We start from the raw sequence: 6028 nt of genomic DNA, 5'->3' as shown, positions 1-6028 counted from the left end.
TTGTGCTCCTGTTGGCATTAAAGCCATCCTCTCTAATGCCTCCTTTATAGTCCAATTGGCACCCAGAGTATTAAGCACACTCCTAGTAGTAGAATTACAATTTTAAAGAGCACACTCCTTGAGTAATGCCCCCCTAAGATATTCTGGCACCCCAGCCCTTTCAATTGCGGCAGCAGCCTTATCAATAAATGACCCGAATGACTCTTCTGGCCCTTGCTTAATTCCCATGTACACGGGTATCCCTCCTGGCTCTTTTACCCTCTCTATAGCAAGCCTGACCAACCTCATAGCTTCCTGGCACTTCTCTTGCCCCAACAAAGCTTGTGCCTCGGTACAAAGAAAAGGTCCCAGGCCCATAAGCTCATTAACAGTTATACCATGGAGAGAGTCTCTCTGCTGCCTCTCTACCGCCACACATTCGTTTACAAGCTCTTGCCAATGAGCATTGAATAACAATTGCTGATGTGGAGTAAAGATCAATTTAACTATTCCACGACAATCATTCACTAAAAGAAGACTGGTGTCAAAAATATAGTCTAACATCTGTTTAGCTGGCTCACTTTTCACTCCAAATTGACTAACAGTAGACCTCAGCTGAAACAGCAATTTCCAATCAAGGGCTGTAATAGTAGCCTGCATGCCCCCCCAGCCCCGCGGATTGAATACAACAGGACAAGCCAGCTGGGTAGCAGCGCTGATAAGCTCTTCATCCCCCTTTTCCATAGCTTCTCTTGCAAGCGCAGCCCACGCCAACCTCCTCTCCCTTGCAATAGCCCCCGCTATGTCGTTTTCTGCCCCAGGGATTGGCTCATTACTTTGCAGGAGCCTATCGGGTGGTCTTGGCCACGGCTCCCATTGTTCAGGGGGTGTGGAAGCCTCAGAAGCGCTCTGTATAGCCTGGCTTGCTGAAGCAGAGGAGGGCGGCGAAGCAGGTAAGAAAACCGTCCTCATTGCAGGAGCTAATGGTGTTCTCCTCTCCTGATCGTAATCTTTATTACTCCCATAAGCAGCTGTAGCCTGCTCGGCAGCCTTTCTTTCAGCCTGAAACTTTAACATCTCATTGTGAACCACCCTCCATAATTTACCTAACTTCTTGGCAGTTTTATCGTCCTCTAAAGTAGCCTTCCATAATAAATCACCGAATTTACGCCACTCCGTTAACTCGTGAACCGTATGGGGGTTAATAAAAACTCCCCTAGCATAGCCATAAGTCAAAAGTGCTGGTAAATCCTTTTGCAAATCTATCCCCTCAACCTGCCTTTTTTGTAAAAAGGCAGTAAATAAATCATATGCTGCTTGCCTTTCCATACCTAAATCGTAAGCGCTTTTGCAGCCTCTTCAAGGTCCGGCAGCAGTATCGGTCGGGCTCGCCTTCACAATCACCAAAGGCACAGCGCGTCTCAGCTTCTTTTTTCTCCCCCTTTTTTTTTCTCTGCGCTTTTCTGCCGTCCCGGCTGCTTCAGGACCTGACCCGTGTCTTCACTCCTCCGTGATGCTTCGCAGTATCATGATCGGGGTTCACCATTTGAGGAAAGTGAAGGGAGACGACCACATCCTGATTGATGAGCATTGATCTCTGATTTATTGATCCAGCTTACACACTTTTATAGTAGTGTTAATTAAGTCCATACATATTGCAAAACCTGAGCTCATCATTGGTTACAGATTACACACCAACCCCTACTTTGTTGTCAATACCTGTGGTTTCTTGTTGAGGCTAATACTTGTTTTTCTCATCCTGCTGTTGACTTGTTATTGACCATTCTCAAGGCCTCCATGTTTTCCACCACGTTTTTCTCATCACTTTACTCAAGGACACGGTGTTTATTGTTTTTAAGGAAAAAGCCTGAGAACTTGCTGCTTACAGCTGCCTTTTACTTTTTAACCAGCTGTATGTAATCATGGCCTTTTCCTATAAGCCATGTCTGAACAAAACTCTGCAACACACATCCAGGAAACACTGCCGGGGCCCCCAGAGCCGCAGTGAGGTGGGGGAACCTGGCCTGCCCCATGGCATGTGCCCGGGCAGTTGAGATGCTGGGGATCAGGGTGCACTTCAGCCCAGCCTTTGGCAGCAGGGACACAGTTGCCAGTGCCGGGAGAGCCTCCTGCTCCTCTCCTGGCCCAGCATGATGGGAAGGAGGGGACAGTGGTGCTGCCAGAACTAATGCACAGCCCCAGTTAAGCAGGGCATTCATTTCTTGATCTTGGCAATGGATAGAGTGTGGAGCAGGGGGTGCCCACAGGGGATGGGTCTGTGCAGGACCTGGGGCAGCTGCAGACTGTCTCCCTGTCATTTTCTCCTGCCAGGCAGCGCATCCAGCTCCTAAGCAGGAACATGCATGCATGCTGAGTGATTCCCTCCCTGCACAGCCAGTGCCCATCAGCATTGGGCCAAGGCTACCCAGCTGCCAACACCATGACACGCAGAGGTTCAACAGACAGAATTTGCCTTGCCTCTAAAGGCCTATTCTGCTGCAAACCTCCACTCTCCACAATGTCCCTTTTGCCACAACAGCTTCTGTTTCTTCACTTCCCAATCCTCCATGCTTCCACAAGTCTCACCAAGTTGTCATGCTAGAGTCGGTCGTCATCTCTCTCTTCCTGCTGGCTGCAAGGACCTCTTTTTTGCTGAGGGAAAGGTGAGTGATTTGTGGAGATGGAGTCTGAAGTTTCATTCTGCTGCAGGGCTGTTACGGTCTGACTGCTGCTGCTTTAAGATGGCCAGGTGCTTAGGCCATTTGCCAGGCAGCTGAGTCAGTCTTTTCTTTTCTCACCTGAGGCATGCAAAGCTGAGAAGATGAGAAAGACTTTCTCCAAGGGGTGACTGCCCTCCAAGAGGAAAGCGGGGAGGAGGAGATCAAGTGCATCCCTGTGCCAGGCACACCTTGGCTTCCATGCTGTGGGCACAAGAAGCAAGGCTCTGAGCTGGCTTGAACGCAGCCAGCACAGCTCCTGCACACTCTGGCTGCGCACAGCTGCTGACAGCTCCTGGGAAAGGGCATTTACATTTACATCTTCTTTCTGCTGGGCTTGGAGAATCCCTGTGCCAGTGAGGTGAGCGGGTTCAGCCCATCATCTTGACAGAAGAAGTCAGAGCACAGAAGGGCAGTATTGTTTCTTCTCTATAAAATTCTTTGTCTGGCCTGCCAAGGTCCATTCAACAGGTTGGACAGAGGCACTCTGGCTGCCCTCAGGGTGGTGGTATCTTTTTATACTAAGAACTACATGTACAATATTTACAATTACTTTCCAAGACCTATCACCTATGTTAGACAGTGAGCTTCTACTCTAAACCAATCCAAAAGTGCCACCATAACAGCAGAAGTTGGCGGCCAAGAAGAAGAAGGAGGAGGAAGACTGGACACACCCAGATTCCTCCACCTTGCTTCTCCAATCCCCATTCTAAAAACCCCAAAAATTTATTTTTCACCCCATTGACAAACTATTATTTTACTTAGAATTTCGTAGCTTTCAGATCCTCATAGGAGGTTGGTTTTTTTTTTTTTTGCATGGGTCATAACCAAAGTCACAGTGTCTTGGGCTCTGTGCCAAGGTCTCTGAGCCCCCCGGGCAGGGCCTGGAGCCCTCCAGGGCAGTCAGAGGAATTTCCTGGGTTCTGACACTTACCAGGAACTCTGTGTGGGGATTTGCATCCCTTGTCAATAACCCGAAGAAAAATAATTTAAATGATGCCTTCACTTACACCAGGGATCTTGCCTCAAGTCCCTGAAGGGGTAAAGTTGAGATTCCCCCTGAAAATTCCTCAGTGCTGGCTGGAGATCCGTAGATTCGGTGAAGCTCTAGGCTCATCTTCTGGCTGGCTCTCCAGTTCACTGCCACAAAATCTCTTTTTGTGACTTGGCCTGGGACTGACTGCCACCACAGACCTGATGCAAGACAGAATCATCCACAGCAATGACCCCACAGGGATGGTCAGAGTCTGGACACAGAGCCCAAAACCCTTTCCCCAACTGTCTCCAGGCAGCAGCAAGTTCCCAGCCACGAGGCTGAAGTGATGACAATGAAAGACAGAGTGAGTACTGTCACAGGCACCTTTGCAGAAAAATTCTTTCCTTAGTATAGTTTTAATATAAATATATTATACGAATATAACATAAATATATGAACACAATACTAAAACAACAATAATATAATAAATATAAATATTAAATAATATAAGAATATAAAAATGATATAATACATACATTATATTAATATAATATAAGCATATTATGTTTGTATAATACAAGTATATTATATTAAAACTATACTAAAAGAATGGAAGAAAGGATTTCATCAGAAGGCTAGCTAAGAATAAAAAAGGAATGTAAGGATAACAAAAGCTTCTGTCTCGGACAGAGAGTCTGAGCCAGCTGACTGTGATTGGCCAGTAATTAGAAACAACCACATATATCATAAAATAATAAATCAAGCCTTCTGAAACAGGGAGTCAGATCCTCATCTCTTCCCTCATCCGCAGACCCCTGTGAACACTGTCACAGAGTTCCACCTCCTTCCTTCAGGTGATGCACAGAGCCCTCTGTCTCTGGGAGCCAGTCTAGAACCTTTCCCAGTCCCACATACAATCTCAGCAATTCCTGTCCAGGTGATATTTACAGAACCGCTGCCCATTGCACGAGGGCAGTGTTTTGGAAAATTAAAAGCCAAGGACCAAGACCACAAGTTAATAAAAGAAGTCCTTAGTACAGTTCAAGATAAGCGTCTTTAGCTTTCAGTTGTACACAAGCACAGTTATGGATGAAAGCAACAGCAGCTCTGATCATATAGGAAAGGGGTGAAAGTAATTTTCCAGCTGAAATTCAGCAAGTTGTCTAAGATATTGCAGTTGATTTTGAAAAGAAGTTTCAACCCCAGTAGACTATAGTAAATTTCACCTATGATCCTGATTCTAATGTAGCCATTGTCTTTGTGCTTACCATACATAATGCCACTGTTTACGTTATCCACTCCATCATTGCATTAAGATTAAATAATGAAAAAACAGCACTCTACCCTTCAGAACATAGAGTGTGTGGAACCCTGGAATATTTCCACTCTGCCCCAGCAGATCTTTCCCAAAGCTGTTGCTCTGTTTCCTCCATGCACGCACAGCCCAGCTCGTGCTGGCAGAGGAAAGGTGACAACAGCCCAGAGCTGCAGGGAACCAACGCCATGTGCTGGCAGGGTCTGTCCCCACATGCTCTGGCCCCGGGCTGCAGCTCAGCCCCTGTGGCCTTGGGCATTTTCCTCCTACCTGCTTTCACTTCTCCTTGATTTCCACTCTAAAGCAGAGGGCAGCAGCTGAGGATGTGGGGACATGGATAGGCTGGAGGGGAAAATCTCTCCTTGCTGATTCTGAAACCAGGAACTGCATCAAAGATGTGGGGTGAGATTTGGGGGAAACAGGGCTGGGATTTCATGCCTCACTCAGTCCTGACACCAAGGGATCTGCGGGGCAGGCTTTATCCCTCCCAGAATGGAAGCAAGGGCTCACTTTGTGCTTTTTGCCCCCACCAGGCTCCAGCATCACCCACACTGCACAAAACAGGGTGAGTTGAGGCACAGTCTTGGTGCCAAAGCAGAGAGCAGGGCCCTGGGGACAGGATGTGCCTGTCAGGGTCTGTGTTGGTGGCTTGGGCTGGGGAGTCCCACAGGGCCCCCAAAACCCCCATCGAAGCCTTTGCAGATATAAATATTTATTAGATATTTTTTCATCAAACCATTTTGTAATTTATTTTCTCAGGATCTTCTGCAAATTTATTAGCTATAAAAATGTTACATACTGAAATTTGAAATTTAAAATTTTGGGTGTCTTCAAGTGGGAAAGAAAATCAAACAAAAACTGAAAAGGTCCAGCTACCTGCAGAATTCCTTGAGCCCAGGTCTTTCTTCTCTCTCTCATCCTTGAAGGCAGTCAAAGAACAGCATTTTCTTGGTCCATTCTAAGAGGAAAGGCCCTGTGTCATTAGTGGAACAAGACCTAACCTCAGGGGAGGAAAATTCATCTTTCTGAAGGTCAACCTGT

This window comes from Zonotrichia albicollis, chromosome 23 (assembly GCF_047830755.1).
Source record: "Zonotrichia albicollis isolate bZonAlb1 chromosome 23, bZonAlb1.hap1, whole genome shotgun sequence".
Lineage (NCBI taxonomy): Eukaryota > Metazoa > Chordata > Aves > Passeriformes > Passerellidae > Zonotrichia > Zonotrichia albicollis.
Note: the sequence above shows the minus strand (reverse complement) of the source record.